At 51.1% G+C, this 12,901-nt stretch overlaps 1 protein-coding gene across 1 annotated transcript in view; it reads left to right on the top strand.

The window, feature by feature from the left end:
• Positions 1-8,362: 8,362 nt before the first annotated feature.
• The window catches only part of LRRN2 (leucine rich repeat neuronal 2), a 75,323-nt gene continuing 70,784 nt past the window's right edge, over positions 8,363-12,901 (top strand). The window contains exon 1 of the mRNA XM_039467062.2: positions 8,363-9,087. The gene's annotated coding sequence lies outside the window, so the exon portion shown is untranslated. The remainder of the gene's footprint in view (positions 9,088-12,901) is intronic.

Raw genomic sequence — 12,901 nt, forward strand, 5'->3', positions numbered from 1 at the left:
AATCAGTGGAAAAGGAGCAAGATCAGCTTCTTCTCTTTGTCCTTAAGAAAAAAAAAAAGATACATTCCAGATAATTTCACCGCAATGAAAGAGGAAGAAGCGCTGAAGTAGCAAAGGAAATAAATTAACGCCATCTCAGCTAAAATCACACACAATTAAAACCTGGATCTGAATGTACTTTCCTGTTCAGAGAGAGCAGCTTGAAAATGACATGCATTAGTCATTCACTCCAGCCATCTGACTCAGTCTATGGGGACGACACACTGTCTTTGATGGCAGGGCTGCGGGAAGGAGAGGGGAAGTGTTCTTGACCCTGGTCTTCAGCTTTCTGTTCTCTTGTCTGGAGTCTGAAAATCCCACTCCTCTGTGGCAGAGGCATCCAAGTGAGCCAGGTAAGCCAGGTGGGAAGAGATCTCTCTCCAGCGGCCTTTTCACCATCTTCCCTTCACGGTGGGCCCTGCCGAGGCAGAGGTACGGATCTGGGGCCTGGGAAGGGATTTGGTCCAAGAGCCACTTACATGGACAGGCGCAATAATGGCCAGAGCTCCTGTATACTCTGTCCAGGGTCCTGGCCTGCACAGAGGCTGTCCAGCATTTTGAGGGTCACCCCCTCACCTCCTGCTTTCAGACAGTCAATCTCCCTCAGTTCAGGGAGATGGGAGTTTCTTTTTCTCTTTTCCTGCTGTTTTTCTTCCTCTTCTGTTTTAATTTTTCTTCTTTTAGGAAAAAAAAAAAAAAAAAAAGAACAATCTTCAGCAAAGGAGATGGGTTAACGTGCCTGAAAAAAAGAAGACAGAAAAGACTTCACGAACCTAAAGGTCCCCAGGTGCCCACACACCGAGACCAGTGACCAGTGGTGGGCTGTTCTTCACGTCTCCTGAGGGTAAAATAGAAAGGAATGTGGTTTGTGGCAGGAGAAGCAATAAGAATAAAATATAAGGATGAGCTTTCTGACAGTCAAGATTTTAATCCCTTTGACAAGTGGCTCTTGGGGATGTGGGATCTCTTTTCCATGAAAGGCAGGAGAATTGTGGAAGGAAAATGAAGGGAAAAAAAACAAGAACAAAAACCAGGGGACTTAGCGTCAGAGGACATGGGGCTGAGGCTCGCTCTGGCCTCGTCCTGGCGGAGGGACTAGACACTGTGAGATTCATCAGGACCAAATGAGGCAACACCGACTGCTCCCAACACAGGCTCAGGGATTCAGGGCCAGTTTCACCCAAGCTGCTTATCATACAGGCCAGCTCCTATGGGCAGGAGAAGAAGACAAGCTGACCTCTGTCTGAAGAGCCACTTCATCTAGGAACAAGACTGTCTCCAGGCCATGCCTCCCTCAGCCCTCTCTCTCCGTTCATTGTCGGGATCCAGGTCTTAGGATGCTTGCCTTAGGCTGCCCACTGGGTCTGGGACTAGGGTGAGGCAGGAGAGGTGCCTAGGCCAAAAGTTAAGGAGGCACTCACCCTCAGGTCCTGCAAGTACAGGGTCAGCACCTCAAAGTAAGTGCCTCCTTAAATTTTGTGCCCTGGGCATCTAGCTTGCCTTACCGAGTTTGAGTTACAGTTCAGCCCTCTGCCTTTGCTCCTATTAGATGTGTTTCTGGACACAAGAAAGAATATAATAGCCTTTGATAAAGCTACAGTCCCCAGGGATCTGATCATCTGGACTCATAGACCTTGATGAAGCCACAATCTCCAGTGGGTCATCTGGACTCAATAGTTTTTACTGATTCCTAAGGAGGTGAGAGGAGGGGACAAAGTCAGAGCCAAAAGCACCCAATCAACATTGCTATTTGATCCAGGGAATAACACAAACTCCCCCTTCCCTGAGCACTCCCGGATGGGGATGCCCACTCAGCAGGTAGGGGCCAGTAGGGGCAGGGGGATAAATGGGAGGCTTTTGTCCCTTGCAGAGAGAGTTTATGGCAAGTCTGCCATGAGCAAGGCCCTCCAGTGGGCACTCTAGGGAAATAGCAATGAATGATACAGTTCTTTGGGGGGAGTCTATCATTTAATAGGGAGACAGGATACCCAGAGAAAGTAACTTTTCAGGCAAAATGCAAATGATTACAAATAAACATAAAGTAGCATAAACCAAGACTGTTCCTGCAGAAGGGAAGTGGAATGGCGTGACCAGAATCAGGAGTGAAAGGGGGAAAGCTTTCTGGAAGGAGCTGAATTTTCTCCACGGTTTACAGCGTCCCTCCAAATGGGGGCCTTGGACCACCTGCATCAGAATCACTTGGGGATTTGGTCAAAAGTGCAGTTTGTGAGCCCCAGCTGAGACCTCCTGGGTGAAACCCAGGAATCTGCATTTTAATCAATTCCCCAAGTGGTTCTTCCGCACGCACAGTTTCAGAAACGCTAGTTTAGACAGAAAAAAATAGACCCAGGCAGTAGCTGCTGGGATGGACCTTAGGAAGGATCTCTGGACATCCCCATGAGCTCTAAGATCTATGTTGGAATTCATTCAAATATTGGAAGTAAGACCACAAAGACTTCCTTCTCGGACAGAAAATAAGAAGGAAAATATAGAGGTCAGAGACAGTATAAAGAGAAAAGAACAGGATTAGCATACATGTGAAGTCCCAGTTTCTCTGTCCTGTGAACCATTTCTGAAGTGAAATGTTCAAAAATGAATAGAATCTGATTAGAAAAGAAGACAGTCAACAGAAATAAAAAGCCTGGATTTGGGTAAATATTTTATTCTTAACATGTGAGATACCCTGTGTGTATTTTATTTGCAGGCTTTGGAAATAAATAACCAAGGCTTGATAGTGACTTCTGGAAAGATATACATTGAACACCATGACTCAGCACACACACATATGATTACATGAAAAAAAAGTATTAATGAAATATGTTCTGTTTCATTTTCATTTCATCAAAAAAATTTTTTTTTTCATTTTTTAAAAAAGTGCTTGCTGTAACCCACTGATGGGTCTCTACCTGCTGTTCGAAAACCAATAAAGTAGATGAGAGGTGTGGGTGACGAGCACTTGGGGACAGTCTTACTTTCTTTTTTTTTTTTTTTTTCTGAAACAGAATTTCGCTTTTGTTGTCCAGGCTGAAGTGCAATGGTGCGATCTTGGCTCACCACAACCTCTGCCTCCCAGGTTCAAGCAATTCTTCTGCCTCAGCCTCCCATGTAGCTGGGATTACAAGCATGAGCCACCACACCAGGCTAATTTTTTTTTATTTTTATTTTTTGTATTTTTAATAGAGACGGGTTTCTTCCTGTTGGTTAGGCTGGTCTCGAACTTCCAACCTCAGGTGATCCATCCGTCTTGGCCTCCCAAATTGCTGGGATTACAGGTGTGAGCCACCGTGCCCAGCAGAGGACAAAGTCTTCTTGACAGCCTATGATGGGTCTCAGTGAGGTGGGTCAAAGTCAACTCAAAAGATGCTTGAAGGTCCCTGGGGACTGACCTCTCAGGAAATCCTATTTTGTCCTGCCTTCAAGCATCTTCTCAAGAGTTTCCTCCTCCAGAAAGCCTATCTAGATCAGCACTCCAAATGGCATTCCAACTTCACTCTTAGAGCCCTCTCAAGTGTCCCCCAGTCTTGGTGTATGTGTGGCAGCCCTTTACTTAAAAGTCATGCACTTTGGAGTAGGCCAGACAGATCCACAAATGGTGACGGCTGGCTGGTCTGTTTTCAGATGTGCCATGAGGCACAAACCCTTGTTCCGCAGCTTCAGACCCCTGAGGCTCCCTTTTCACCCATACAGGTTCTGAACGGGGGAAGGGGGGTCACTGGAGTCCTTCCCATGGTCCCTTCTCCCTAAGTCAGCATTTCCTTCAGGAATCTTCTGAATATGTTAAACAGAATAGGAGTTGGTTACCATATTGCCCAGTTTAACTGTTTTAGTTACGCAAATTCAATTTAAGAAATACAGAGTACACTTTGGGAGGCTGAGGTGGGTGGATCATGAGGTTGAGACCAGCCTGGTCCACATGTTGAAAGCCTGTCTCTACTAAAAATAAAAAAATTAGCCCAGCATGGTGGCGTCTGCCTATTATCCCAGCTACTAGGGAGGCTGAGGGGGGAGAATTGCTTGAGCCCAGGAGGTGGAGGTTGCAGTCTGCTGAGACTGCACCACTGCACTCCAGCCTGGGTGCCAGAGCAAGACTCTGTCTCGAAAAAAGAAAAAGAAATACAGGGCTGGGCATGGTGGCTCACACCTGTAATCCCAGCACTTTGGGAGGCCAATGTGGGTGGATCACTTGAGGTCAGGAGTTCGAGACAAGCCTGGCCAACACAGTGAAACCCTGTCTCTACTAAAAATACAAAAATTGGCCAGATGTGATGGCATGAGCCTGTAGTCCCAGCTGCTCAGGAGGCTGAGATGGGAGAATCACTTGAAACTGGGAGATGGAGGTTGCAGTGAGTGGAGATTGTGTCACTGCACTCCAGCCTGGGCGACAGAGTGAGACTTCATCTCAAAAGAGAGAGAGAGAGAGAGAGAGAGAGAGAGAGAGAGACAGAGTACATGTGTATCATTTACTGTTGATTAAATATGGTGTCTGTGGTGCTTATAAAAAGTTGGGCACCAAGACATTGGTGAGAAATGTGATTTTTATTATCACGTTGTTTCTGGGCAAAAGCAGGTTCAACCTACATCGTTTTTACCTGCAGTGCCTTTTCCAGGAATATAACCCAAGATAAATTTGAGGACTTCCTGCAGTTCCACACAGCTCTGCCATCTGCAGTGTGTGTCTTTCTGCCTTTCTGGTTCTCCGTGTTCCAAGGGTGTCTTTGGATCCTGGGAGCTTCCTGAGGGCAGGGGCTGGAGAAGATCCCAGGTTTGTGGGTCTGTCTTAAGAAAAAACCCGTAGAATTCCATATATAAAATTAGGTATAGTAGTGATACAGCCAGCAAGAAGATAGCAATTTGCATGAGCCTCAGACATTCAGGTCCCTTTCTTCTGACATCTCTTCATTCCATTGACCAGAAATGCTGATATAAAAATGCGTTCTGTTCGTAAACAGGCTCCCCCTCTTCACCTCGAACACTCCACAAGTCCCGGCTCTCATAGCCCGCCCTCTCTCCGCCATCCTGCAATTTGAGAAGCCCTAAAGCTTGAGCTTCATTCCCTTCATCTCTGCCTCTGCCTCTGCCTTCACCTGTGCTCTAATTGCCCACAGAACAAGGCTCTGCACATGGTTAACCCCGGGCAGGGAGCGGGCAGAGAGCCATGGGCACCCCCAGGCCAGTCTGTCTCACAGTGCGGTCCATCCAACCACCTGAATCAGAATCTCCTGGATGGTTTATCCAAAATTCAGACTCTGAGAACTGCAGAATCTGACTCTGGGGTGGGACCTCCACGCCTGCATTGGCCCACATTCTCCAGGTGATTCCGAGGCCCACTGCTCTGGCACCATACTCTCCACCTAGTTGGGTCCCACCTCACATCTCCTAAGGAGACTGCACAAGGCACATAGCAGTGGCGGGTCCACTGAGGAATCCGAAGTTACCTGCCACATCCCAGGCCTCCCTTCTCTGATTCAGCTCGCCTGCCAGGCTCCAGAAGGAACTATCCCCTCCTCACAGCCCCCACCACACAAACAGCATGCTCACCAGTTCCGTGTCCTGACCCCTGCATGAAAGAGCCACCAGGAATTGAGTTAAGGATAATTTCTACAGGCGTGTAACCCCTGCATCCCTCTTCCAAGATGCTCTGATGTCACAGAGTCCCAGTCTTCCTGGCAGGAAATTATGCAAGGCCAAGCCCAGGAATTAAATTTGGAGATTGAAAGGTCAATAACAGGGCCATTAAATCCTTTGGGTAATTACCTAAGAGCTTCCGAAGGATTATGAATAGGGACAGCTTTTCCCAAGAAGTATGTGACTCAGAATGGCAGCAAGGGGAGCAGGGTTGGGAGAAAGATGTCGACCATGTACCATGCACCAGCCACCGTGCTCCTGCCAGTCATGTAGCTCCTGTTACACCTCATGGCAACCTGTGAGTATGAATCCATTCCATTACGGCTATCTTCATCCTAAAGAAGTGCTAGGGAGACTTGGCTTGGTGTTTGGACTCTACCTTCTAAGGACCCTTCGTTCCCATCTTATTTCTATTATGTACTGGTTAGGTAAACACTGAACCTTGTTTTTCTCCTATCGCTAGAGTCCTAGTATTGGTCGAAGTTTTGATGAGATGATGTATAAACGTGCTAGCACCTTGCCTTGCATGTAGTAGGTGCTCAGTAAGTGTTAACTGCTATTACTTGAATTAATATCTTTACCTAGAAAAGAATCAGAGCTAGGGAAGTTCGATACTTTTCCTGCAGCAAGACAGAGTAAATGGACAAGTAGCGTTCCAAATCCAAATCATTCTGGCTCTAAAAGCTATGCTCTTTCTCCTTTCACATTGGGTTGTAAGACGTTTGGAGTCAGCTCAAGAGAAGCCATCCCGTATTTTCTTCCCACAGCTGATGAAATTCCCTTATGCCTCACCTAGTACATCTTACAGGCTTTGCCACTCAGGATCAGCCACTTCGCAAATGTTACTTGCATTTATCCCGTTTATTATTTCAATAATCAGTTATTGGTCATCTACTATAAGGGGCTGGTCTTGTCTCATTAAGATGTGAGACTGTCGTAGGCTCCAGAAGCTTACCCTCTGGTTAGGAGATAAGACACATGAGTATGCATAGTTATTGGGAGGCTGGGGTGCTGGCATGAGTGCTCTCTCAGATCGTGCAGTTGGTAAAGGATCGCTAAAATGTCCTCCTTTTCACCATCAGTCTGTCTACATTGACATTGGCTCTTAGACTGGAAAGGTGGCTCCAGTGACTTGACAAGGCTAAAAGCTTGGAGTCAAATTTTGACCCCTTTCAATCAGTCAGTCTCAAAAGTTCTGCCAAGTCTTCTTTACAAAGGCCCATGCATTGGCACTATTCTCACTGCTCCCCTCCTCCTAGATTCCTGCAACAGCTACCTCAATTGTCTATCATCTTCCTACCTCTTTCCTTCCAAATCACCTGAGCACTTGGCCATAGCTAAACTGCTGACCCTGGCAATTCAGACCCTTCCTCAGCTGTTCCCACTCTGTATACTCAATGTGGCATTGTTACATTGTGAAAGTGTGGTCTCACATTCTGCCTACAGATTTTGGGCTACTGCCTTAAACTCTCTGAGCCTCCATTCCCCTGTCTGTTAAATGGGGATGTTAGTCAATTCAGAGGCTAAGATCAGAGAGATGAGAAAAGGCTGGCATCTAATAGTAGATCTATAATTTTCTTCTCTTGCCCCTACCCTCCAGACAAACCATTCTACTCTGCTTGTCCCTACTTTCCTGCCTTTGCTGGTCCCCATATTCTCTTCCAGTTCAAATCCTATCCCTCCAACTAGGCTCAGCTGGAAACTCACTCCCATTAAAACTTTCATGAACAACGCTAGCCCAGTAGGGTGGTTTCGTTTTGTATTTCTATGGCACTTCCATTGCCTTGAAATGTTAAAATTGGTTTCATATAGTTCCAACCTGTCACTCTGAGCTCCTTGAGGCCATTATGCTCCGTAGCAGGGGTGGAGGGTGGAAACATGGGGGTAGTTCAGTGGGAACTTAATATGTGCTCATTCAATATAGGAAGGTGTGCATACAGAACTCACAGACCTTCAAGACAACTTCACAAAAGCCACCAGGCATGGCAGTCACCGATGGCTGTACCCTTGGAAAAGAAAGGGCCAGAAGCTCAAGCACTAGATGATGGCAGGCAGCCCAGGGAAGCCACTCCCCACAGACTCGAAGCCGCTCATCGCACCCTGGGCTCCACCGCCTCCGTTGCCCTGCTGTTGGTCCGGCAGGCTCTGGTCCAGGCCCATCAATAGGGTGTGGCCTGCCGTGGAGCTGAGTTTGTGATGTCTGTGCTGAGTGGTCCAGGCTGAAAGCCCCATCAAGGCACCGGCATTGGGCCTTGGGCCTTTGCCCCAGCAGGGGACCCAGTCTCCTAAGCCCCCACTAGTGGCAGTCACCCAGCTTTTCTAAGCCACCAGGCAGCAGCCTAGCACCCACCTTTGGCGCCTTCTTACTTTCCCTCCCCAGTCTTCATGATGTCCAGCTGGCGGAGTGGGGAACCCTGAAGACAAACCCCTGACTGGGCCTGCCAGTTCCTGACTGAAATTGACCTCCTTCATTGAGAGCCAGGATGGAATCTTCCAGAATGCTAGAGCTGCGTGGCTCAGGATGCAAAGCTGGAAAAGCATGACAACTCAAGCGGTCTTCCACTCTATTCTTTAGGGTGAGAGGTGCCTGGGCCCAATGACAAATTCTCACCCACCCATCTACATTCCTTAGTCTACTATTAACTTCAGGAGGGTAGCACCATGCAAAGCAAAAATGTGATCTTAGGTGCACGTTGTGACTGTGAGCTGCACCTGTCCTCTCAAAGCTGCTGAATTTCCCATCTGTCGTCCCGGCCTTTGCAAGAGGGTCCGAGGTAGTATGAGAGAAGCCAACCCCTCTCTTCCCGGACCCAGGCACTGTGCCCCTTCTCTCAGCCTAGAGGCACAAGGACAGCTCAAACGTTCGCGTCTGGCCCCACCCAACTCCTTCCTCCGGGTGTGTGTGCGTTAGGTAGAGGGGGCCTCTGGCCACTCAGGAGTTAAAATGGCAGCGGGACCGGAGGGGGTTGGCGTGGCATGTAGACTGGGAGGAGGCGACCGGAGTGGGCTGGGGAGGTTGGGAGAGCAGCGGAGAAGCGAGTGAGGAGGGCGAGCGCGAAGCCGGGAGGAGGGGCGCGCGCGGAGGGGGTGCCGGGCGCCGCGAAGGCCTGCTCCGGGCGCCTGCAAACGCTCGGCGCGCAGAGGGATCGCCCGGCTCTCGCCCGCCGGCCTCTGGCTACCACGAGCCCAGGGCGCAGAGAGGGGGTGGGGACAGATTGGGATTCTGCCATCGCCCTCACCGGCTGGGCCCCGGAGCCGCTCCCAGGATAACTCCACGTTGGGGTGGGCTCCCGCTGAACCTCCCCGGCCTGTGCAGACGGCGCGAGGCAGGAGGGCGCGGACCAGCGTCCCCAGCCCGGCCCCGGGCGGAAGGCTAGTGGAGCCCGGCGTTGCGGCCGGCGGACGGCGGACGGCGCCCGCGGGGTGAGTGTGCGGCTCCGGGGCTGACCTGGGCAGCGTCGCCGCGGCCGGGGAGTCGTGGACATCGAGGTCGCTGGCGTGGCCGAGGGGGGACGCGGAGGGAGCGGCCGGAGCAGCTGCTTCGGGGTTCCAGGCTCCTGTCCGGGCGGCACCGCAGCTCCGCCTGACCCGGGGAGGGGGTGCCCGGGGTGGGGGGGGCGGCCGCTGCCTTCCGCCGAGACGCCTGCAGGGGAGCCGGCGACTTGGGAGAGGGAGGCGGCCGACGAGGAGAGGGACGGAGGACTGGAGAATGCCGAGAAGCGGCCGGGGAGGGGGCGTCTGGGCCTTCGCCCGGAGAGGCCAGAACCTCCCCCCAAACTGTTGCTGGGTAGAGCGGAGCCCTGGAGATGTCGAGTATCCGGGATGTGGCGGCGAGGTTAGGGAGGGCGTGACACGGGCGGACTGGCAGGCTGGAAGCGCTCCAGAGCCTGGGGACTTTCTCCTCCTTGGAGCTCGGATGTATGGGCGGAGGGACAAGGTGGCCTTGGGTCTGTCTGAAGTATCTGGAACCAGGAGCCAGGCTCCTGCCGGGCCGGCCGGCTGGGGTCCGACCGCAGCTTGGGATGGGACATTGTGGGTGGGGGATGGGCCGGCCTGGGGCTCAGCCTGGGGGCTCTGGCAGGGAGAAGCGGAAACGGAAGGGTGGCTCTGAGCCCACCGCAGCACCCAGGAGACAGGATGGGCTGGCCAGCCACAGGTGGGCCGTCTGTCCTGCTGGCAAAGGGCGGCGCAGGCTCTGGCTGCCCAGCCGGCGAGAAGCCGCAGGGTGAGGGGGAGCTGAGCTCCATCTGGGGCTGAGAAGAGAAGCTGAAGAGGTGCAGGAGACCCAGACCCTGGGGAGGGGCCCTGGGGGTGGTACTGGGCTCCCTACCCTTCCTCCCCCACCAAACGAACAGGAAGGAAAATGTCAGCTGGGCTTTGTGCTCTGTTCCTCAGGCTGCCGCAGCTCCCATCTGTTGGAGCCAACGCAGCTTCTAATTGGGCGACTGGCAGGGTTGGAGGGGGTGGGCTGGGCACAGCGCTCAGTTGCCAGAGATGGACTGACAGGCCCTCTGCTTGAGAATCCCAGGAGGTGGTGGGGAGAACAGCCTCCCTAGGTCAGGGCAGTAGATAGAGGTGGCCTCCTGCCAGTTTGGTCACTGTCATCCGGGAAGATCTAGGTCTCCCTATGCACCCAGGCTGATGGCAGGCTCCGTGCCCCCCTTTCCCGCCAGCCTGGGATGGGCTCTGGCCCAGCGTTCTGTCCCTGAATAAGAAGGCCAGGATCTCCTCCCATTGCCCACTGCTTTTGAAAGGTCCCTCCAAAAAAGAGCACTGAGCACGGGGGCGGGGGTGGGCTTTGTAGTGGGCACGGGAGCCCCCTTGCCTGCGAGCCCTGTTGCTACTAGAAAAAGTCACATGTGGGTGGCCTGACCCACTTTGCTGGCCAGTTGTCTATTGTGGTGAAACGATGGCAAGAGAAGGGCAGAGCTAAGGGTCTGAGTCTCCTCGGCCTCCTTCCTTCCCCTGGGCTGGCTCAGACGTCTCCTTCCTGCGGAGCACTCTCCCCGGACCTGGGATGGGACCTCATTATTTACAAAGGATGGAACTAAAGGCCTCAGTGCCTGCTAGATTGAGATCTGCCCGGGGCCTGGCACCTAGGAACACCCCCAAAACCACTCCCTCTACCTAATGCAGTCACCTCCCAGGGAGACACCGAGTGGCAGTAAGAACTCAGAGATCTGCTCATTTCACCCAGGCTAGTACAGCAGGTTCCCTCTCTAATTCACACAGGTCTTCATTCTCTTCCCTGTGCCTCCCTCTCCCCCTCCCCCTCCTCCTCCTCTCCTTCCTTCATTCTTCACTTTCCTCCTCTAACACTCTTCACTTCCCTTTTCCCCTCACACTGCTCTTTCCTCTCTCTCACCCTCCTCATTCTTCCCCAGCATCTCCCTTCCTTCCTAGTCTATCTCCACCTTTGCCCCGCTTCTCCTGTAAACTGCAGCTGAAACGGTAAGCCAGGCGTGCACACACTCCCGCTTATCCTGCCAGTGGGAGCACGTGCACTGTTGGCTTTGCTGCATCCCCTTTGCAGAGGAGCCTGGGCTGGTGGGCCTGGCGGCTGCATTTGCCTGGCCCTGGTGTTCCTTGCACCCTGCCGTTTACTCACCTGCCCCTTCTACTCCCCACACCCTTATGTCGTTTATTTGAAAGGAAAAGGAAACGCCATGGCTTTAAAAAAAAAAAAAAAAAATGTATTCATTCGGCCGGGCGCGGTGGCTCAAGCCTGTAATCCCAGCACTTTGGGAGGCCGAGGCGGGCGGATCACGAGGTCAAAAGATCGAGACCAGCCTGGCCAACATGGTGAAACCCCATCTCTACTAAAAATACAAAAATTAGCTGGGCATGGTGGCGTGTGCCTGTAGTCCCAGCTACTCGGGAGGCTGAGGCAGGACAATTGCTTGAACCCGGGAGGCAGAGGTTGCAGTGAGCCGAGATTGTGCCACTGCACTCCAGCCTAGCACCTGGGGACAGAGACTCTGTCTCAAAAAAAAAAAAAAAAGTGTTCATTCAACAACTATGAGCACCTACTGTGTGCCTAGCATGATTTTAGAAGCTGAAGATACAGCAGTAAACAAACCTCCATGTCTCAGGCGGACCACACTTGTATCTGGACTTGTCAGCTCATTAGTTCTGTGCCCACCAGGCTCATTCAAAGACCCATGGCTTGAGGGGGTGGAAGCGAGGAACATAAACAATGCTAGTGAATTACCACACTGAGTGACCTCTAACATGCCAGGTACCACTTAAGTCATCCTATCCTTTGGATACTTTTCTGAACTGAAAGGCTGGACCAGGTCACATCTCACCATTTATCTGGCTGGCCAGGGCTGAATAGAAGGCTGTGCTTCAGGCAGAGAAGGGGGAAGGAAACAAATTTATGATTGAATACCTACTATGCACCAGTCCATGTGAGGAACATCATAAAAGTCATTTTGTTCAGTCCTGCTGACAACCTTCTAATGTCTACATTAACATCCGCTGTTTCCTAGCCAAGGAAATTGAGGCCTGGAAAGGATAAACCGCTTACTCCATGTCATATGATCTCCATTTTGAAATCACTGATTATCTGCAGTTCATTCAGCCCTGTGATATCTGTGACATCTAGTAACTTGTACACTTATACTAAGGCTTACATTCTAAGCTAACTTTACTTGGGGCCTTATCTCCCCGTTAAACTATTATATATAAGGATTTGCTAAATGGTTGCGTGAATACGCTTTCTTAAGTGATCAAAGAAGGCTTCCTGGAAGAACTGGGATGCTCCAGGAAGGAGGGAGGGCGATGACTCTTCTGTGTGATCCCACATAGGTATGTGACACGTTGTAGGCAGGCAGTCCCTTACTCCACACCACACCTGCATTCAGGTAGAATTGATTCGGGATCAGCATAGAGAAGCTTGGTCTATGGCCAGTGAAATGAGTTAGTGTCACCTGTGTTCTTAATCTATAAGCTTGGACTCTATAAAAGCTCCAAGACAAAGGATGAGGGCTGGAAGCTTTCAAGCCCACAGGGACTCCAGGGAAGGACAAGGACAATGGTTGAAGGCTGGAATAGGGCAAGAATGGGGATAGTGACCCAGGAACAGAAGAGAAGGAAGACAAAGGCAGAAGACAAACTGAGAAACAAAACAACACTTTTGACAAAATGAAGTAGCTAAAAAAGACAACAAAACAAAACAGAAGACAAGAGATATGCAAAAAAAAAGACAGCAGCGTGTGATTAGATTGCTGAGAGA

The sequence above is a fragment of the Saimiri boliviensis genome, chromosome 14, assembly GCF_048565385.1.
Source record: "Saimiri boliviensis isolate mSaiBol1 chromosome 14, mSaiBol1.pri, whole genome shotgun sequence".
NCBI lineage: Eukaryota > Metazoa > Chordata > Mammalia > Primates > Cebidae > Saimiri > Saimiri boliviensis.